General features: G+C 40.4%; 1 protein-coding gene across 15 annotated transcripts in view; it reads left to right on the forward strand.

Annotated features, from left to right (window-relative positions):
• The window catches only part of DAB1 (DAB adaptor protein 1), a 692,719-nt gene that overhangs the window by 115,493 nt on the left and 553,842 nt on the right, over window positions 1-23,384 (forward strand). For 13 of the 15 annotated variants that reach the window (XM_033916678.1, XM_033916676.1, XM_033916684.1 and 10 more), the window contains exon 2: window positions 15,046-15,154. The gene's annotated coding sequence lies outside the window, so the exon portion shown is untranslated. Of the gene's footprint in view, window positions 1-9,564; window positions 9,630-15,045; window positions 15,155-21,930; window positions 21,979-23,384 lie in introns of those variants that run through there. The other 2 variants (XM_033916677.1, XM_033916679.1) reach the window with 2 other exon arrangements.

Raw genomic sequence — 23,384 nt, forward strand, 5'->3', positions numbered from 1 at the left:
TCTCTCCCTAAACTCATGTATGTATCATTTGTATCTTGTATTTTTGAATTATCTTGTAAGTTTCTTATATTAAAATTGTAACATGTACATCGCCTAGAATTTATAATAGGCGATTCATCAAAAACTGAATAAACTTGAAACTTGAAACTTGAATAAATATTTCACCAGAGGACAATATTACTATGACTTACCAAGTAGGAATGCAACTATTCCAGTACTCATCTGGTGATGCCCATTTCTGTCAAGATCCATTTTAAATAAGCACTACTTTATTGTCTTGGTCAAAGTTGTGTTGGGTAGAGATGGTGATGCGGAGTAGGGCTGCCTCTGTGCTGTGGAATTTCCTAAAACCAGTTTGGTTTGGATGAAAGACATTAGGTTTAAACAAGGACTCATTTAAAATCAAGTTTCAAGTTTCAAGTTTATTGATTTTTGATATCCCGATCATAAAACAAATATCTGACCGGTTAACAATTTAAAAAAAAATATAATTTTAAATAAGAAAGTAAGAACAAGTTATTGGTGTGTTGGGAGGAGTAACGAAAACATATTAGACATATACTGACAAACATGACTGTGAGGAAGATTTGGAAGGAGGGAAAAAGTTACATAATATTAGAGGAAATGAGATAGAGGGAAGGGATAGTACATGAAGGACAAGGTTGCAAGGTTTAAATGATATGCGCTGCAATGAAAGAGATCGTTTGAGAAAAGGAGAGTAAGTGAACGGATATAAAAGATTAAGATTTATTAAAGGCATCCTTGAATAGAAAAGTTTTAAGATTAGTTTTAAATTTAGGTAAATGAATTTCATCCCGAAGAAATTGGGGGAGTGAATTCCATAATGTAGGGGCTGTTATAGCAAAATTTGTTTTCCTTGTATAGTAAGATTCTTTTAAGGAGGGAATGAAAAGGAGTTTTTGGTCGGTAGATCGTAAGGTACGTGGAGAACTTTGAGGTATTAGTAATTTGTCCAAAAATAGGGGCAGATGTGAAAGTTTGATTTTAAAAGAGAGCAGTAAAATTTTATAAGTTATGCGGTGTGTAACCGGGAGCCAATGAGCCTCCTTAAGGAGCGGGGTGACGTGTTCGAATTTACCTGATTGGTAAATGAGTTTGATTGCGGTATTTTGTATAATCTGCAGACGGCGAATTTCTTTTTGGGGTAGTCCATTTAATAATGAATTGCAGTAGTCTAGGTGAGAGATAACTAATGAATGAATGAGAATAGTGATCGAATCGGTATTTAGGGTGGAAGTAAGTGAACGGATGATACGAAGTTTAAAGAAACAGGTTTTTACAACTGTACTTATGTGATCATGGAAAGTGAGATCTCTATCTAGAGTAACCCCCAGTAATTTTATTTTAGTGTCCATAAGTAAGGGTGTGGATTTGATGTAGATTGTTCCTGGTAATGTTTCGGATTGTTTAATGGGAAAGAGTAAGCCACAAGATTTGGCTATATTAAGTGAAAGTTTATTAGAAAACAACCAATCACTTAAGATATCTAATTTAGTGTTGAGATCATTAATATCCGAAGAGTTTGAAGTGTTGATGGGATAAAGCAGCTGAATATCATCGGCGTAGGCGAAAATTGAAAATCCTAGCGATTGTGCCAAAGACAGAAGAGGGGATAGGAAAATGTTAAATAGAAGTGGGGATAGGATAGAGCCCTGAGGAACTCCGAAAGTTTGAGTTATTGGAGTAGACGTTTGGTTATTTATATGGACTTTAAAATTGCGTTGATGGAAGTAAGATATAAACCAGTTAAGAGCGGGACCTGTGATATTGCAGTCAGCTAGTCTAGATAGAAGTAAAGAGTGGTCAATGGTGTCAAAAGCTGCGGATAAGTCAAGAGAAATTAGTATAACTGATTTTAGATGGTCGTGAAAGTATTGAATAGTAGAAATGAGACCTAGTAATGATAATTCAGTAGAATGAGAAGTTCGAAAGCCAGTCTGATAAGGGTGTAAGGCATGAGTTTGATCAAAGAAATCTGATAGTTGAGAGTGGATCACTTTTTCGATAAGTTTAGAAATAAAAGGCAGATTGGCAATGGGACGATAATTGTTAGGTAAAGAAGGATCAGCATTGTATTGTTTTAGTTTTGGAAAAACTAGAGCTGATTTCCATGCGGTAGGGACACAACAGTCAGAAAAAGATTTGGAAATCAGTTCCCTTAGATACGGTCCAAAGAAAGAGAAAAATCTTTTGATAAGATGAGGAGGGAAACTTTCAGTCTTGTTATTTGGTAATTTTATGGATTGTAAAATAGTAGTTAGTTGAGTTAATGATGGTACTTTGAAATTAGAGAAAGAACTGAGAGGTAGGAAAGTTAGATCGTTATTGGTAGGAAGGGTAAAAGCAGGAGTGGAAGGTCCAAGATTGGTACGAATAGTGGTGACTTTGTTGTTAAAGAATAAGGATAGTTCATTAGCAGATGGTATATTTAAAGCAGGGGGAGAAAGTTTTTTTTTAGAATATTTTGATAGAGATTGGGCAATACTGAAAAGAGTGGATGAATTGCTAGAAGTAGAGATAAGTTTTGAGTAGTAGTCCTTTTTAGTCTGTTGAATAGTCTTTTTATAGTAAGAAGCTTTTTCTTTATAGGAAAGAAGATGACTGGTAGAACGAGATTTACGCCATTTGTTTTCTGCAGTCCGGACCTGTCGACGGAGGAGGATCAAGTTTTCATTAAACCAGGGTTGTTGTTTTCTTGAGGAAGTGTTGAGAATGGGTTTATTTTGTTTGATAGATGAGGGAGCTAAAGAGTCTAATAGGGTTTCCGTAGCTGTTTCCCAGTTGGAAAATTGTTCTGAAATTGGAAGGGAAGAGAAATCTGTAAGATTTAGAGTAAAAGAAGATTGTATTGCGGGTAGAGTTATATTATTTAGATCCCGAGAGAAAGAAGAATTATGTGTTTTTGTAATGGGATTTAGATGAGTTGGAATATTTGATTGCCAAATGATTAGTGTATGATCTGACCATGGTACAGGGATGAATTCGAAAGTATGAAAGAAATGGATCATGGTGATTGGACAGAGAATCATGTCCAGAGTATTTCCTGCTGAATGAGTGGGCGTATGGATGAGAGGTGAAAGAGATAAATCAGATATTGAGGTTAGGAGTTCAGAAGTGTTAAAGTGATTAGGACAGTTAAAGTGAATATTAAAATCTCCAAGGATTATTGAATCAGGATAGGCGATATTGAAGTCAGTTAAAGTGGAGATAAGAGATGAAAGAGTGACTTTAGTTATAGGAGGGGGTAAATAGATAAGAAGAAAGTTGAGAGGAGAGGGGAGTTTAATAGAAAATTGGAGAGATTCAATGGGAGAGTGAGAAAAAAGGTTGGCGGTATTTACTTGAATAGGAATTGAAACATGATGTATGATTGCTAGTCCACCTCCTTTTTTGTTTGGGCGGGGTTGGAAATAGGCTGTATAATTGGGTGGGCAAGCCTGAGTGATATAAGCATCATCTCCTTGAGTTAACCATATTTCTGTGAGACATAGAATTTGGAGGTTATGTTGAATGATAATATCGTGAATTAAATGATGTTTATTTTTTATAGAGCGGACATTTATTAAACCTGATTTAAATGTAAGGGGGTGGTGAAGTTGATTATGCAGTGAATTAGAAGAGGGATGAAGTGGAATGGAGATGAGTTGTCTTGATTGTGGTTTAATGTAGTTTTTACAAATTGTTGGGTTGATATGGCGACGGCCCCAAATGGTTGGGATGGAAGACATGTTATTAGAGGTGGAAATAGAAGAAATATAAGGGACAAATTCTAAGCCATACAGTATCAGGGAAAAAGAGGAGAAAATGCTATATAGTTTAAGAAGAAAACAAAAGAACCTGAAAAGAGAGGAGAAAGTAAACAGGGGTAAAGGGAATAGAAATGAAAGAAGAAGCTGCATGAAGGAGCGCATAAAGGAGCAGGACCTGCTCCTTAGGTGCGCTCCTTTGGCGTGCGCCGCAAAGCAGTGGAATATATAGGGGAGTTTACCAGCGAGGTAAAGTGGGCGGGGTCGTCCGCGCCGCCGCTTCGCGGCGGCGGTCTTTGAACAGAACAAGAGGGCCTGTAGGGAGTGGAAAGGACAAACATCAGACAGGTAAATGGGGAAACAATAAAGGCAGTAAGTAAAACAGCTAAAATATTCAGTAAATCGAGTTACAAAAGATAAAATATAAAAAATATACCTGAGGTAAGACTTAAGAACAATGCAGATAAAACAAACTTGAAATGAATTAAAATTAAATAAAATTAGTAAAAGCAAGTCAAAGAAAGTTATAACGTTGAGAGAGTGAGTCAGCAAGCATAACAGTCAACAACGCAGTGAAGCGTGCGCCGCAAAGCAGTGGAATATATAGGGGAGTTTACCAGCGAGGTAAAGTGGGCGGGGTCGTCCGCGCCGCCGCTTCGCGGCGGCGGTCTTTAAACAGAACAAGAGGGCCAGTGAGGTAAAGTGGGCAGGGTCGTCCGCGCCGCCGCTTCGCGGCGGCGGTCTTTGAACAGAACAAGAGGGCCTGAGGTAAGACTTAAGAACAATGCAGATAAAACAAACTTGAAATGAATTAAAATTAAATAAAATTAGTAAAAGCAAGTCAAAGAAAGTTATAACGTTGAGAGAGTGAGTCAGCAAGCATAACAGTCAACAACGTTCCATTATTAGATGTTCTGCAACCTTAGAGATGAAGGGAGATCGGCTATAGGACAGATGTTATTGACTCGACAACCTCCCAGTTGAGCATTCTCCATTTGTGGACGAATGGAAGCTATTTTCCAGTTCAGGTGCTTGAAAGATCCCAGAAAGTAAATTCACCCCCTCTTCTATGAAACCGCACTAGCGGTTTTTAGCGCAGAGAGCCGCGCCGTTCCCGACGCTCGTTGAGTTCTTATGAGCATCGGGAGCAGCGCAGGCCATTCGGTGCAGCTCTCTGCGCTACAAAAACGCTAGCGCGGTTTCATAGAAGAGGGGGTCAGTTTCTTATTGCATCTTCCCAGGGTTAAGTGATAGTTTTTCCAAGTCTACCTGGCTGATAATTTTTCATAACAAAACAAGAAAGCAGTAATTCCACAACCAAATATCAAATACACCAAGAAAGTGGAATGAAATAAAAATTAACTTTGTCAATTCAATTGCACTGACAGATCATAAATGGAAGAAGGCAAAACTTTCTTTGTGTATTTAATAATTATTCATTGCATTTTCTGCTAGTAACTTAGCAGAATACAAATGATTCACCCTAATAGGCAACATATCAGAACATTTATATATGTAATGTAATGTAATTTATTTCTTATATACCGCTAAACTCCGTTAGGATTCTAAGCGGTTTACAGAAAAATAGGCAATAGGGTGCATTAAAATTATAAGTAAAATAGATACTTAGAAATTCCCTTACTGTCCCGAAGGCTCACAATCTAACTAAAGTACCTGGAAAAATGACAATTAGTAGAGTAATGAAGAAATAAAATAGAGAATAGATGAGAAAAATAAGAAAATAAACATTCTAATAAGATTACAATGATCTAAAGGACTTTGAAAGGTTGAAAAAAGAGGGGAGATAAGAATAGATGCAGAGGGAGAACCGTTGAAGCAATAGAATTCTGGAGAAATTTAAATGAAATTTGAATGATAAAATAAAACAAAATAAGTGGTAAAACAATAAGTGAGATTAAAAAATATATCATAAACTAAAAAGAATTGAAAATAAAATCAAAACAGTCAAAACTGAAGTCCAGCTTGAACGGGCCCACGAGCCAACCGTTGGTCCGATGGCCGGACTGCAGCCCTCCTCCGTCGGCTCTCCCCTGCTGGCATGGGGGAGGAGCGAAGACAGTGTCGGGTGCGGCTGGAACGGGCCCCCGAGCCGACCGTTGGACCGATGGCCGGACTGCAGCCCTCCTCTGTTGGCTCTCCCCTGCTGGAATGGTGTTAGATGGTGTTACAGGGTTGGGTTTTGGTCTTTTACTTTTCCCATCTGTAGCAAATACAGTATCCAATGTAAGTTGTTTTCTTGAAGCCATCTGAAATCACTTTAGTTAAACTGAAGGGATTAAATATGATGCAATGTCAGCACAATTGAATGAAACATCTTAATATAAATTAGCTTGAGAGCATTGAATGAGCTTATTTTATAAAAGGCACATTTACAGCAATGTTGCCTTTGCAAAACTATATTCTTCAAAAATCACTTCCAATATAGTACATAGTACAAATATTTCACTGGCATATTACTGATTTGGTGGTGGAGATAATAATATTAATAATAACTATTTTTGTATACCGCAATACCAGAAACAGTTCAAAGCGGTTTGCAGAGGAAGAGACTATACAGACAGCGATATTCCCAAAGCTTCCAAAATTACATCACCATATTGAAATTAATCAAATTTATCTGGAAGGAAGATGCTTCAAAATAGATATGGAGTCAGAGAAATTTATTAAAGAGATAATTTTTAATTGACTTTCTGAAAGTTTGATAGGAAAATGCATTTGGATGAAAACAGTGAAGGAATTTATTAAAAAAAATAAAAAAATAGCTTCATCGCGTGCCCCCTGGTTCTAGCATTTTTGGAAAGAGTAAACAGGTGATTCACATCCACCTTTTCCACTCCACTCAGCATTTTATCACCCCTGAGCCATCTCTTCTCCATGCTGAAAAGCCTTGGCCGCTTTAGCCTCTCCTCATAGAGAAGAAATCCCAAACCTTTTATCATTCTCATCGCCCTTCTCTGTACCTTTCCTAATTCTACTACATCTTACTATTTGGATGGTTACCTGGATAAAAATTGGACAGCTTTTTCTATTTGGTTAACTATTGGGTTAGCAGCCCAATGATATTGGCTGTTTGGTCTTTTAGTACTGCATTTTCTATATTTGATTTACAAATCTTAATTAAAAAAAATAAATTACATAACTGAATTTTGAAATGAAATTGTTCAATTGAGAAATGATTAGTTAAAGCCATGCAGTCGTACACCTTAATTATTCCAAAATGACTTCATAAACCTCATTTGCTTATTAATTATGAGAGTTCCATTATGGAAATCAAGGTCTTTTGGATCCTCCATCTCAGAGTGTGGCGAGCAAATGATATTAAGAACACATTTAATTTTGTTAGAGCAATATCACCCTGCAAGGAATATCAAATTATCCTACAATTACACTTCTCTACTGAAGTCTCTAGTGCGGTATATAAATATTTAGTCATAATAATAATAACATGAGGGTTCCATATGCTCAGATCAAACATAAAAGCTACTACATATATATATGTGAAGTGGTAGAATATAGGTCATAACACTTTCAGCTTATACATTTTATTTATGTAAGTTTCAAGTTTATTAATACTTTGATATACCGACCATCACAAGTATCTGGTCGGTTTACAATAATAAAAAATAAAAAAAAAGTTATATATAAAAAAAGAGAATAAATAAAAAAAATCTCTAAATAAAATAGGTGGGATAAGGTCGAAACAAAGACGTGATTACGATGGGTTTGAGACAAAAGGGAAGAAAAGGGAAGGGAAAGTTTTTTTAAATTACAATATATAAATGAAAATAAAATGAGGGGAGGATAAAACAAGAGGGTGTCGCTTCCTGGAAGCATTTTTATTTTCCCGTTTTAATTTGGGGACTCAACTGGAATTTTGATAAGAGGAATGTCTTAAGGAGTGTTATTTATTTAATTAATTTGCTTTCTATTCCATGGTCTCCAACGAGCTCAGAACAGGTTACAAGTCAACATACTGTATATGTATCATATACAGTATCAAATAGGTATCATATACTGTATATGTATCATATACAGTTAACAGGTTACAATTTGCCATAGTTAAAATACAGATTTTTTTCAGTACAAGTTTTTATCCTAGTTCAGCACATACTAGAGATCTAATACCAATATACATAGTATATGTATACTTTACAGGTTACAAATTGCTATAGTTACAGTGCAAGATTGTTCAATACCAGGTTTTATCCTAACTTGACATATACTGAAGATCTAGTACCAATATACATTTATTTGTAATCCATTTGGGTGAAGATGCATGTTTTTATTGCTTTCCGAAAGTTCAGGAGTCCTTCAAGGGATCTCATCTGTGGGAGCAGTTGATTCCAGGGGCTTGGCATGAAGTGGGAGTAGGAAAGTCATTTGGCATTTCACAGATGAAGGGTTTTGAGGTGTATTTCATCCTGGGAGCAGAGGGACCTCTTTGGCACGTACGGAGGAAGCTTGGTTGTCATGTAGCCTGGTGCCTTCTATTGCAAGGATTTGAACACTAGCATCAGGCCCTTGAAGACACAACATTTGACTATGGGTAGCCAGTGAGGCTATGATAGATCCTGTGAGTCAGGGTCGTGGGCACGAAGGTTTTTTTAGAATTCTGATTGCTGCATTTTGTACACGCTGGAGACATTGTATGTCCTTCGCTTTCAGTGGGATGAATAGCGCATTGCAGTAGTCCATGCGGGAGAGGACAAAGGCGTAGAGTAGTTGGGTGAAGTCAGACTCAGAAAAGTAGTTCCTTATTTTTCGGAGTTGTTGATGGTTGGACAGTGATAGGTTGGAGTCAAGAGGTATTCCTAGGTTGCATGCTTGGTCCTCTGCAGTTATGGTTGCTGAATCCCAGTGCAGGGAGGGACGGCTGAAATTGCAGTGCTCTTTGCAGATTCAAAGGAGTTCCGTTTTGGAGGTGTGTAGTTGTAATTTGTTGACGGACATCCAGTTGTTGATTTCCTAAACTGCCTCTTGTTACTAGCCTTCTCTCAGTACACACTCGGGTTTGCTTACAAGAGAACTCAGAACTTGAAACAACTTCTAAGTCCAGCGGTTCCTCATTCCAACATAAGAAACTCAGGAGCGGTGGGGGTCACATGGTCTCTGTGGGAGATGCAGCAATTGTGATATCATGCTTAGCTGCAGTGAGTTTGTCAATCCTGGTGATGGGAAACGCTGAATCTGATCATGTGATCTACTGTATTGTTTGCTCCTGCAGACTTATTTATGTGGGACAAACTTCACGTCCTTTGAGACTACGCCTAAATGAACACAGAAGTGCTTTAAAGACAGGGCTAGCCTCAGCTCTTCTGGTTCAACACTGTGATACTCACAAGCATGATCTTTTTCAACTACGCTGTTTGGTACTTGATCAGATTCCTATTCATCCTAGGGGCGGCAATAGAAGACTTCAACTCCAGCGCAGGGAGCAATTTGGGATTTTTCAGCTCCAGACTGTGCAACCCCATGGATTAAATAAAAGCATGGATTGGTTCTATTTTTACTGAATCCCGTCAGCATTTCTAAAGTTAATCATGTCATCATTTTAGTTTTATCTTGTCTGCGGTATTTCTCTAGTATGCTCTCTTTTGTGTAATCAGCTGTTTTTAGCTCATGTGATTGCAATCATTCTGTTTTGTGAATGAGCTGACATGGTCTGCCCGGATTGGCTGGTTTGTGTTCAGCTGACCTGTCACATGATCTTTCTCCTGACAGGGCTGGACATGGTTATAAGCCCAACAACAGTGCTTTGAAAGTTGTGGTTGAAAGTAGCAGTTCGGATCTGCGTACTGTAAGTAGATGGATGAGCTTTTGCTCTTTGTCAACTTTTAGCAGGTGAGCAATTTCATTTCCCCTTTTGGGTTTGTGTTTTGTGTTATAGGATAGCCTGGATTTGGCGCTAAGGCCCTGAAGCAGTGGTTACCGGCCACGAAATGATCGTCGGCCTGGCCTGTTTGTGTTCAGTGGTTTTTACCATGAATCATTCTCGGCTATTTTTTTGCTAACTTTAAACTTGTGCGAAAGTTTTTTTTTCCTATGATGCTTTGGTGGAAGAGTGTGGGTACACCTCTCCATTTGTCTGAGGCTTTTCTTTCGCTTAAGTAATAAACTAGCTTTCTTGGCTTGTGTGGTGCTTTTGTTTTGGAGTGATATTTTTTAATTTTTGGACTATACTTCCCTCCATTCCTCCCTGTTTTTTGTGGTTGTATACTCATTTTTTTAAGATATAGGGATCGATATTTGGACCATGGGAATTAGACAGGCTGACTCCCACGGTTGGCGGTAAGCCCGGATATTCCAGAGAAAGGAAAATGGTAAAACTAGAGGGAGGAAGGCTTAGGATTACTGTTAGGAAATTCTTTTTCATGGAAAGGGTGGTGGATGCTTGGAATGCCCTCCCAAGGTTGCTGGTGGAGAGGAAAATGATGATGGAATTCAAAAATTTAGCACCTACCTGAAAATTCTATATTTTTAAAAAAATTTTAATTGGTTTTTTTTTTTAATGGTGCAGTGTTAGCAAGTGCTGTGTGACAACCAAACTAAAGCCCATAGGGATTTAAAGAGCTTCGGTGCAGTTACCGCACCATCCCGCGCTACTCACCTTAGTAAAAGGGGGCCTAAGTTATGTGCCAAGGTTGGCTTGGTATACTCATCTAGGTGTAGGTGTCTTTTATAGAATCAGACCCTGTATGCCTTCCTCAGGGGTCTTTCTTAGAACTACCCATAAATTGTACTCATTTGGGAAAATGGAACTCAAATAATCTGGTTCTGGTAGATGTCACTGTATTTTCCTAATGTGGATCTTTGCCTCTGCCCGATCCTATCAAGGTCACACCAATAACTTGCAAGTATCTAAGGGCATATTGTACTGTCCCCTTCTCTCACTTTTCCTCCCTTTTATTTTTTTATTTTATCTCGATGTATTTATTAACTTACCAATTCTCTCTTACCCTTATTTGTTCCAGTATGTCAGTTTGTTATACACTCCTCTTTTAATATTTTTTTTGTCATTTTCTTTTAATAAATATTTTATTGTAAAACGTTTAGGTTCCTGTCTGATAAACGGTATATCAAAGAATAAAGAAATTTGGAAAGATGATGGTATAATCCAAATCGGTATCCTACATGACAATTCTGCTCCAGGGCTTCGATCTCCGATAGGGGCAAGGGGCACAATGATGCACATATCTAATATAATAAAACGCTAGGCCGCGCATGCACACTCCCATCATGTGCGTCTGTTTTCCGTGCGGCTGTCGGCCCGTGCTGTTTTTTGCTCTGCCCTGCTCCTTGCCTGAAGTCCTCTCTCCTCCCCAAGGCGGATGTCGGACGCGGCGGCTGTCTCCCCCGAGGCGGATGTCGGACGCGGCGGCTGTCAGCCGTGCTGTTCTTACTTCTGCCCTGCTCCTTGTCTTACTATGCTGCTCCTTGCTGTTTTTCAGTCTGGCCTGCTCCCTGCCGTATTGTATTTTTTAGTTGAAAGACGCGGCGGTGTCTCCTCTCACGATCCCCGCATGCGTCGGACTTCCGATGCAGGTGGGGATCATGAGAGGAGCCACCGCCGCGTCTTTCAAATAAAAAAATACAATATGGCAAGGCGAGCAGGGAGCAGGCCAGACCAAAGCTCCAACTATCTACATATGTTCTTTAGTGACCAAGCCATGACTACTTGCACCAATCTAATCTAAATCTGGGATTTATATACTGTGTCATCTCCCCAAAAGGAGCTCGACTCGGTTCACCTAAAAATCGATAATCGAAGTGAAAGTAGTTGGATTAGAGAGAAAATAACTTATTAATGAAGACCCTCATCTGACATCCTAGAGAGAAGACAATTAATTTTCCCTAGAACTATTTTCTAAGAACTGTTGAAATAACAGTGCTTTCATAGATTTACGGAAAATCTGGAAGGAGAGAAGAGTTCTAACACAAGATCCATGGCTTGTGTAAGTGATAGCACCTAGACTATGGGTGCATGCTTGACATATAAAGGAGGGCTAGAAATGATAATAAACTAAACAAAATATTACACTAGCGTTCTATATAAAACAAGCTCCAAATAGGTGCATTCTAGACAACTAAGGGTGACGGGACTAAATTGTGCGAGGCAACGGCGCGCCGAAGAAAAGCACTATTTTAAAGGGCTCCGACTGGGGGTGTGGGTCCCCCCCCCCACTTTACTTAACAGACATTGCGCTGGCGTTGTGGGGGGTTTTGGGGGTTGTATCCCCCCACATTATACTTAAAACTGAACTTTTCCCCTAAAAAACAGGCAAAAAGTTCAGTTTCAAGTATAATGAGGGGGGTTACAACCCCCCAAACCCCCCACAACGCCAGCGCGATGTCTGTTAAGTAAAATAGGGGGGTTCCCCACCAACACCCCCCGTCGGAGCTCTTTGAAATAGTGCTTTTCTTTGGCGCGCCGTCAACCTTGCGCTCAGTTGTCTGCTCTCAGTTGTCGGCGCGCCGTTGTCTCACGCGATTTTGTCTATGAACCCAACTAAGAGCTCCTTTTAGTAAGCTGTGATAGCGTTTTTAGCACGCGCAGAATTTTAGCGCACGCTAAACCCACGCTACGCGGCTAGAACTAATGGCAGCGCGCGCTAAGCGTGCGCTAAAACCGCTATCGCAGCTTAGTAAAAGGAGCCCTAAATGTCATCATCCCTGTAGAAAATTACCCTTGACAACTTCTGCATCCTCGCTGTGCCCTTCTGCTGTGGACATACAGAAAATGCATCTGTATTGTTGCATGCATTTTATCCATATGTAATCCTTGCCTTCAGTCTAGACTAGTAAAGAATGCTTTTGGTGATTGTAGGGCTGAGTGGATTGACAAGTAGTTCCAGTTGATGAAAAGGCATTTGGTAAGGGAGCTGGAAGACTTCCAAATCTAATCTGCTCTTACACTGGAAAATAAGCTTTTATGTGCACTAGACTTGCGGTGGAATTCATCCATTTAATTAAATGAGCATCAACAATGCCTGCTTTCAGATGTTTCCCGTATTACAATGCCTTTATTGATAGCATCGGTGTTTCCTTAGGCCCCTGTGAAGCTCAGTTGTGATACAGCTCTGCCAGTCACCCATACCTAGGTGCAATTATGTGAAAATGGTGTAAAAGCAATCCTTTCCTGTTATTTTTTTTGTTGATCAAATGTAGACTGTGTGACATATCTTAGTTCATGTAGAAACATAACTAGAGTTGCCGGAAGGATGACATTCCAATTTGAGCTGAATGTTTTACACAGACATGCAAAATGGATGTATGAAACTTGTATTTTTCTGACCTAATTACTCTGGGATCACTGGGGGATTTTGATGTTTTCTTTTAGAGAGCTGAGGTGCTGTTATATCAACATTATGGGCTCCTTTTACGAAGGCGCGTTAGTGGCTTTATTGCACGCAACTTTGTAGATTGCGCTAATCCCTGCGCTAGCCGAAAAACTACCGCCTGCGGTAGCGGCTAGTGCGGCCGGCAAATTAGTGCACGCTATTACGTGCGTTAAACCGCTAATGCAACTTCGTAAAAGGAGCCCTATATATCAGAAAAAAAATGCATGCAATTTATTTTATTTTACTTACCTTTCAGGGTAGGATATGTTGCCTGTTATTATACCTTCCTGTGCTTGCATGAATGTGTTTTTTGTAATGTGTGTGGGGTGTTTTTTTTTTTTTTACTATGTATGTGTTTTTGGAACCTGCTTTGTATACATGGACTGTGGGATATAAATAACCCCCCTCCCAAAAAAAAAGGTAATCCTGTTTACAGGTGAATACATGTGCAACATTAACTTAGAAAAGTTGTGGATGTCAACATCTAGGTGTTTTCGGCCAAGATGTTATACAGGACACACCATCATACCCTGCCACCATAGCCCTGCCTTTTCTGTTCCTTACTCCTACTTCCTGCTCTGCTCCTCTCTGCCCCCCTTCCTAGGACTGAAGTATATTTCTGGTTAGTATTTTGCGCTTGCGCATGAGAGCCCAGCAGGGGGAGTGGCAGGGTTCTATAGACTCCCAGAGAGTTGATGATGGCAAGATTACACTAGAATCAGAAATGTTTCTGTATGGTGAGTTTTAAGGGGAAATTTTCTAGCTCCACACTCATCGTCGAGGGAGGGCCAAGGGGGCTCTGTAGCTACTGGACTGCTTTGGCTTTAATACCCTATGGGGGAAGCGTATGTATGCTGCTGGGGTATTACGCCTCCTGTTCACTTACCAAGGCAGTGTTGTCACATAGCTGACTGCATGCTTTGGGAAGGGAGACTTCTGTCTTCTGGGACTGATTTACTGAAGTTTCTTTGATCCCAGACACAGAGGGGTTTTTTGTTTGTTTTTTTTTTGCCAATTAAAGATATTAGTTCTAAAAAGTGGTGGTAATATATATATAATTCTTCATGCCATTAACTCCTCTGGACCTCTGAGGCTTTTTTCCTCCATTATTATTGAGTAGTTTGAGATCTGTTTTGTTGGTGGTGCTTGGCAATTGTTGGATCTCTGTTTGTTGTGTTTGAGTGTTTCGTTCTTAAATTTAGTCATGGTTCCTTGGTGTAAGAGCTTCTATAAACTGCATCGAACCTTAAATGTGGTTTATAGAATAGCGCTTTTTTTCAGCACCCATTTATTGGGTGCCATATATAGAATTTGGCCTTTACTACATGCTAATGTCTGTTAGCTTGTGCTAAGTTTATCTAATAATTTATTAGAATGAGGATGATATAATGTTTACATTTGGACCTCTGTCTCCTTTTGCTCTTGTCTGTGAGGTGAATTTTAAGATTTTTTGTGTACTCTAAGGGGTCCTTTTATCAAGCTGTGGTAGGGGTTTAATGTGCATAATACCACGCGTTAATCCGCCTGCCGCGCTAGCCGCTAATGCCTGCATTGAGCAGCCGTTAGTTTTTCAACCGGCCGCGGGGGTTAGCACGTGATGAAATGTCCGACGCGCTAACCCCACTAGTGCAGCTTGATAAAAGGACCCCGAAGACTTCCGTATACTTTAAGATTTTTCATGCGTTATGTGCATGTTAATTGTGAACCGCTTTGGCTAAAAGCAGAATACAAATGTTTAATATAAATAAATAAATAAAATAAAAGGCCCTTTAGTTCTTTGAGTACGACAAAGTGAAAGCCTTTTTTTTTTTTTTTTTTAATATCTTTATTAGCAATTGCAAAGGGACATACAACCAGAAGTAAATTAAAAACAAATCTGTTAATTAAACATTTTGTTTTTCTTTTTTTATTCCTCACAGGGCAGTAGCAGTTTTTCTTCAGATCAGATTAAAGCCGACAGTGAACCATTTGCACTGGCCGACATCTTTGGTTTTGCTCCAGGGCTCCTCGTTTATCTCTCATCATGATGTGAGTACATATTCTCATCACTGATAGCGTTCATCTGCATCCCTCTTGAGCGTTACTCACAGGCTAGTCCAGATCCTTCAACGAGTCTGGTCCTAACTGTTCATCTAGAAGACTCCATTTAAAAACATACAAGGCAATGTCATAGTTTCAGCTCTAGAACTGATAACATTAAACAATCAAGTCATTCCAATATGTCAGAAGTATGTTACTTGGGCATTTTGCCAGGAACAATGTTATCCTTTGAAACCTAATAGTAGGCAGTTAGTTAAGAGTAGAGAAAGCCACAGAGTATCCAGATGGAACCAGGAGTCCACAACTAAAAACTAAAAATTAGTTGTATTTAATGACAAAAGGGGAGGCAGCATATCATAAATGTTGAATAGTGTACAATGGGACCTAACACAGTCCATGTTTCGGCAACATCTGCCTTCCTCAGGAGTCGGTATATCCGTGCTAAACTTCACATGCAGAATATAAATCTCAAATGGACAGACCCACATGATAGAAAAGTTTTGTTGCGATTGTTAGACGCGCTGTCTTTAATCTAATCTAAATTGATACCTCTGTCTCACTAAATCCCTATATAGGTCCAAGGTGGCTTACAAGTAACAAGTAATGGGCAGACCGGATGCCGTCATTACTATGTTACTATGTATGTTAAGTAATAGATTTACACTAATACATCAAATCTCTAAATTTGAATTAGATTAAAGTTTTGCTGCGATTGGGTCTGTCCATTTGAGATTTATACTCGGCATGTGAGGTTTAGCAGGGATATATGGACTCCTGAGGAAGGCAGATGTTGCCGAAACATGGACCATATTGGGTCCTATTGTACATCATTCAACAGTTGCGATATGCTACCTCAGTTTTTGGCATTACATAAAAATACCTTTTAGTCCTTTTAATTGTGGACTCCTGGTTCTTTCCAGATACCGTGCGGCTTTCTCCACTTTTGCCTTGTGGTCCGTTTTTTTTTGTGTGGTTTTTCTACCCCCCCTCGCTTTCTTGGTTAGGCAGTTCGTTGAGAAATCATTTTGCATATGATGTGTTATCTGTCTAGAGATTATTGTTGAGTGTTAAGGCAATATGGACTATTGCAATTCACCACTTCTAGGCTAGCCCATTGCTAAAACAAAGATGCTACAAACGATAGAAAATATGTCTTCCTACCTTTTACTTGAGAATATATTACTCCTGTTCTATATTTCCTATATTGGTTGCATATGTGGCTTCGGTAAAATTTAAGGTTAGTAATGTTATCCCACGCATTTAGTTTAGTGAACCATTTCGCATTGGTGATTTCCGGAGCAAAGAACAATCCAAAAAGCTCTTTGGCTCAGATTCTGTCAATGGTGCCTAAATTGGCAGCCGCCTATGACAACAGCGCCAATCACGCTTGGGCGCTCTTTAAAGAATCGCGGCTAAGGCCACTACAGAAAACTTAAGCGTCTGCAATGTAGGCCAGGGTTTTGCTGGCCTACATTGCAGACCCCTAAGTTCTTCTGAGAATTGCGTCTAATGGCGCTCAAGGTCATCTCCGTCCTTAACCTCACCCACTTTGACCGTGGACAAGGTTAGATTCCAATTTAGATGTAATTACATCATCTACCTTCATCGGTGTCTACCAGCACCTACTTTTTCAAATGAGTTTTTAATTGCTTTTTTAATGGCGCAGTCAATTACCACACTGATTAAAGCAAAGCAATTAAGGCCCCATTTTATGAAGCCGCATTAGCCTTTTTTAGCGCTAGCCATGGCGGTATTAGCTCCGACACTCGTAGGAATTCTATGAGCACTGGAGTTTGTACTGCCGCAGCCAGAGGTGAAAAAAGCCTAACGCAGCTTCATAAAAGGGAGGGTAAGTTAGGTGGCAGTGTGGCACCTACCACTACACAACTTATGGCGCTGTTTATAGAATCTGGCCCTTTGTGTTCAAAAGTCCGAAAGAAGAGAGCAGAGTCACACAGACTTTAGTAGATATTTTGTGTGAAGAAAGCTGTTATGAGGAATTATATGTGGTTTACTGTGGGTCCTCGGCTATGAAACTTACTCTACTGAGAATGTAGCATACACTTTTTCAGGGATTTACAAATGAAAAGACTTTTTAAAATATTTTTAAATTTTTTTTACAAAGAATCTCTTTAATTCAGATATCAAGTTAACGTAGTGGTAGATGTGGTGACGTGTCAGAACTGCGGAGGACAAAGGCACGCCGACAATCCCAAGCCAATATTTGAGCACAGGAGAAATGCACACCATCTCTTCTGTCGCTATGAGGCCTTCCCTTTTGCGCTTTCATGGGGTGTGTGGGGGAACCCCCCTCCCATGACACTTAGAAGTCCTTGCACGTCCCATTGGGAGGGGTTGTGGGTGGGAACCCCCCCATGGGGGTGATTTATGGGTGGAAACCTCCTCCCCCACTACACTGAAAACTCCTGAGGAGCGAAAATGGGAAGGAGAACGGGAGTTTTCGTTGTACTTGGGGGGCCCTAACCCTCCCCCCAACGGGAGCGTGAGCACTTCTAAGTGTAATGGGGGGGTCCCCCCCCCTCTCAGAGACAGAAGGCCTCAAAGCAGCAGCGCACATTTCTCCTGCACTCAAATATTGGTGCGGGATTTAGCATATAGCGCTTATTCCTGGACATTGAATTTAAGGAGCTGATAGTCAGCAGTGGTGGCAAGCAGCTTAATTTAAATGCAGAGGCACCAGCATTTAAATTAATATACTGTATATTGAGAGCTGTGGCATTTATAGTACACCCCAGGGAATTATGCACAAAAAAGCCCTGAAAATTGCAGATTTACTATTAGTAATCTGTAACCCATGACTGAATTCATCAGTTAGCTGAAACTTGGAGGATGGCCAATGTAACATCAATTTTTTTAAAAGGGATGGTCTCTGAAACTGGAAACCGGTGTGCCTGACAACAGTACTGGACAAAATGATAGAAATGATTGTAAAGAACCAAATACATAGATAATCACACACTCTCCATTTACCAAAATCACTGGCAACTCATAACATAAAACAGACTTGGGAAGTGAAGGAAAGAGCCTTGGATTTTAGAAACAATAGTCTTTAGGAAATACTTTTCTTACACTTTGCAAGTTTTCATCTAATGCATTGGAAGCGGAGCTTACCTATTTCCCAGTTTTTCCATGATCAAAGAACTTGTTCGTCTCAAGATGAGTCTAAAAATAAAATCTGGAATGTCAAGTACTAGATTGAAATTGAGAGCACATCCTTTTGAGGTGATTAGAAAAGCCTATAAGAGAACCGAGAACTGTTGTGTACGCAGCATTTAAAAACATATCATATATGTAAAGCCAAGCCTTATGTAAAGTCCAAGTCTTGTTGATTTAATGGACCCAACACGGTCCGTGTTTCTTCTTCTGTAGTAAAGCCTTCCTCAGGGGTCGGCCCAGTGGGTGGCGCTCAATAAGAGACTCTTCAAAAGTCAAGGCTTAAAGGCTGGAAAAACAGGGTCAAAATGATCATATTGTCAAAAACACACTGGAAATCTGCACACAGCGTTAAAACTAAAAACTTGGGACTTTACATAAGGCTTGGCTTTACATATATGATATGTTTTAAAGTTATTTTCGACATTTTGCCTCCTGAGAGTCGTAGCCGGGTCTTGAATAGACTCCACCTCTGAACCTGTGCTTCTAGATGTCTCAGCTGTTCCCTGCTTGCGAGTTTTCTGTACATGTGGGGGGATGGGGAGGGGTGGGTGGGGGTAGGGTTTTCTTTGTTGGGGGGTGGGGGTATTGTGGGTCCGGGGAGGACATAAGAGTCCAGTCCTCCGCGGGTGTTTGATGAAACTGTATTCCATGGTTATTATTGATGTTGTACTTACTGTTGCTTAATAAAATAGATTTAAACATAAAGTTATTTTCGTTTACAATAAAATTACATTTGTTCCTTAGGTTGATGTGCACTGTCCCTTCCCCACTCTTTCTTTGCTTTCCTTGTTTATCCGTGGGGTTTTCTTCCTTCCGTTTGGTCTGTTTGGGTGTAAGCAGAATTGCCATAAGCAAAGCAATGAAGATGCAGTCACTAGTGCATGACAATATGACATGATAGTGCAATGCGTGGAATGAATTATTAGAAGACAGTTGACAATTGTTTGGGGATGTTCATTATGTTCATATATGGATAGCTTATAGACATAATTCTAATTTTAAAGAAATATTAAGTTCAACTGTCTTTTGAGGACCTCCAAGAGAGATCAGTACCATGTGGCCATTGTAAGACTTTTGACATCTGCAACAATTACCTTACCCATTACGGAATCTGTGAACCCCACTGAAAGTTGGGAAGTGAGTGTGAGTGATGGGGTTTGGGTTCACTGACTAAATTATTCTGATATTTATTACTAAATTAAGTATTGGTAAGTTGTAAAAGGGTGTCAGGTCAAAAGCGCGCCGGGACAAAGGCGCGAGCAGACAATTGAGCGCAGTGCGGAGGCGCGCGCCAAAGAAAATTACTGTTTGTAGGGCTCCGACGGGGGTGTGTGGGGGGAATCCCCCCACTTTACTTAATACAGATCGCGCCGCGTTGTGGGGGCGTTGTGGGGGGGTTGGGGGGTTGTAACCCCCCACATTTTACTGAAAACTTAACTTTTTCCCTGTTTTTAGGGAAAAAGTTAAGTTTACAGTAAAATGTGGGGGGTTACAACCCCCCAAACCCCCCACAACGCCGGCACGATTTATATTAAGTAAACTGGGGGTGCTCCCCAACAAAAACCCCCGTCGGAGCCCCTAAAAACAGTAATTTTCTTTGGCACGCGCCTCCGTCTTGCGCTCAGTTGTCGGCGCGCACCTTTGTCTTCCGCGTTGTTGTCTATGAACCTGTAAAACTACTGTAATGTAATGAACGGTTGGAGATAAGATTAAAATTGAATTGATTCAGATAATACTTGTTTGCATTAAATATTTAATAGCTGATTTTAAGAATTTGAAATAAATATGCATGAGATCTATTTGCATGCAATGGAAATAGTGCATGCAAATAGATCTCCTGGAGGTCTAGCTGTATGATATGTGTCAGGCTCCGTAAGAAGCTGATAACTTATTTCTGCTGAGTTATATCATGCCTGGTTAGGATGTGTGTGATTGAAACACTCTAAAAACTGATTTTTACTCCTGATGCGGCCTTGGTGGGGGCGAAACGTGGTCCATGCCGGGTATTTGAGACTGTCTGGAATAAGGAATGACGTGCCCCGTTATTGGGATGCACTTTTTAGTCCACTCTTTCTCTTGCTGCGGATTTGTGATAGCTCTCCTTTTTGGAACAAAAACTGGAAATCAGCCATTTTCTGGCTATAGGAAGAACAGCCTCCCAGAAGAGGTGGTGGAGACGGAGACTGTGTCTGAATTCAAGAGGGCCTGGGATAGGCGCATGGGATCTCTTAGAGTGAGGAAGAGATAATGGTTACTGTGGATGGGCAGACTGGATGGGCCATTTGGCCTTTATCTGCCATCATCTCCTACACTGGCTGCCGATGGGGGCACGCACGAAGTTCAAGCTAGGATGTCTCTGCTTCAAGGTATTAAATGGACTAGCCCCCAAATACATTACAGACCTCTTCTCATTCCCAACCAACAGACATGAAAGAAAAACACACCTGAAATTTGTCTCCCCTCCGGCCAGAGGGTGCAAATATAAGAAATACCATCAACAACTGCTATCGTATCAAGCAGCCACATGGGGTAAAGAATTAGAAAAACTAATTGCACACACAAACAACTATGGAGAATTTAGGAAACACCTAAAAACCTACCTGTTCTTAAAATACCTAGATAACGAACCAGGACATCAACCCTTGTAACACCATCACAAACCTGATCTTGTAAACTGCTAACCCTAACCCCTAATCACCAACTACGATCACTCCACTCAATTCATGGAATATTTCTACTTCTCTGTAAGCAGCATGGCACTTCTTGGCCTTGCAGCCCACAAACTGTTGTTACTACTATTAATGTTGATACTATCAGATGTACACAGCAATACTCCTTAATTCGTTGTATGTACAGCTTCTATTTATTGTATTTACAGTTTCCCTTTATTGTTAACCGCCTAGAAGTCGCAAGATTGTTGGCGGTATATAAGAATAAAGTTATTATTATTATTATTATTATTATTATTATCATGTTTCTATGACTGTAGTGCACAGCAAAGACCCATGTTACACCTTAGTCTGGTGTAACAAAAATGTCCAAGGCAGGTGGTACCTTGTAGACTAACTCATTTTAGGCAGGTAGCGATTCCTCTGTGGTATATGCACCAAAGCCCATTCAATTCCTCTGAGGTGTGTTGCATTTACCGCAGGAGCATCCCTTCTGTGGCTTTGAAAAAGGGGCCCTTATTGAGGCCTGAGTTTTAGATCACCAGAGTCCACTAGTGTAACGGACTCTATTCAGTGGCATAGCAAAGGTGAGTCGCACCCAGGATGGTGGTGCCCCTCCCTGCCCTCTTTCCTGACCCCACTACCACGCGTGCCTCTCTTCCTTTCCCCGTAGAGCAGATAAAGGCCAAATGGCCCATCTAGTTTCCCCATACGCAGTAACCATTATCTCTTTCTCTCTCCAAGAGATTCCCACATGCCTATCCCAGGCCCTCTTGAATTCAAACACAGTCTCTGTCTCTACCATCTCTTCAGGGAGACTGTTCAATGCATCTACCACCCTGTCTGTAAAAAAGTATTTCCTTAGATTACTCCGGAGCCTGTCACCTCTTAACTTCATCCTATGTCCTCTCATTCCAGAGCTTCCTTTCAAATGAAAGAGACTCGACTCATGTGCATTTACATTACGTAAGTATTTAAACGTCTCTATCATATTTCCCCTCTCCCGCCTTTCCTCCAAAGTATACAGATTGAGATCTTTAAGTCTGTCCCCATATGCCTTATCACGAAGACCACACACCATTTTAGTAGCCTTCCTCTGGACCGACTCCATCCTTTTTATATCTTTTTGAAGATGCGGTCTCCAGAATTGTACACAATATTCTAAATGAGGTCTCGCCAGAGGTATCAATACTTCCTTTTGTGTACTGGTCATACCTCTCCCTATGCACTATAGCATCCTTCTAGCTTTTGGCATCACCTTTTCAACCTGTTTGGCCACCTTAAGATCATCACATCCAATCACACTCAAGTCCCGCTCTTCTGTCGAAGCTCTTCACTCCCTAATCTGTACCGTTCCCTTGGGTTTTTGCAGCCCAAATGCATGACCTTGCGTTTCTTAGCATTAAACTTTAGCTGCCAAATTTCAGACCATTCTTCAAGCTTTGCCAGGTCTTTCTTCATGTTATTCACACCATCCGGCGTGTCTACTCTAGTGCAGATTTTCGTATCATACACAAAGAGGCAAATCTTACCTAACAACCCTTCAGCAATATCGTTTATAAAAATGTTAAAAAGAACAGGCCCAAGAACAGAACCTTGAGGCACACCACTGGTAACCCTCCTCTCCTCAGAGCAATCTCTATTGATCACTACCCTCTGCCATCTTCCACTCAACCAGTTCTTGGCCCAGCCTGTCACTTTAGGACCCATCCAGAGGGCACTCAGTTTATTTATTAGACGTCTGTGTGGAACACTGTCCAAGGCTTTGCTAAAATCTAAATACACCTCTTCAATTTTCCAGGTGTGAGCAACCTCATGAACCCGCTATTTGCGTCATGTCAACTATTCCTCTGACGTCCCATCCTAGGCACAGGGCCTGGAAGTGATGTCAAAGAGAGGTGACAACAATGCGGGAAGCAAGTTTGTAATGCAGCTTGCGCAGGGAAAATTAAAGCGGTATGAGGGAAGGGGTGCACATACATGGCGAGGGGTGGGGGTGGAAAGGAGCAGGGGCTGCCCCTACCAAGACCACGCCCAGGGAGGACTGCCCTTCCCGCACCCCTCTTGCTATGCCACTGACTATAGTGCTCAACAGCTCAGGCATCAATAAATCATTTAGGCCCTCTTTTACAAAGGCGCGCTAGGCGTTTTAGCGTGGATTTAGCATACGCTAAATCTACGCATGCACTAACAAGTTTCAAGTTTAATATAATTTGATTTTTACGCAATGTCATATATTTCAATGCGTATAACATGTTTCCGTTACATAAAAAGAAAACAGGGTGTACAAAATAAGATAAAATAAGACATTACATATAGATCATTTTTGTTCTATTACAAACTGATACAAACTGGTACAAATGGATAATGGG

Source organism: Geotrypetes seraphini, chromosome 12 (assembly GCF_902459505.1).
Source record: "Geotrypetes seraphini chromosome 12, aGeoSer1.1, whole genome shotgun sequence".
Lineage (NCBI taxonomy): Eukaryota > Metazoa > Chordata > Amphibia > Gymnophiona > Dermophiidae > Geotrypetes > Geotrypetes seraphini.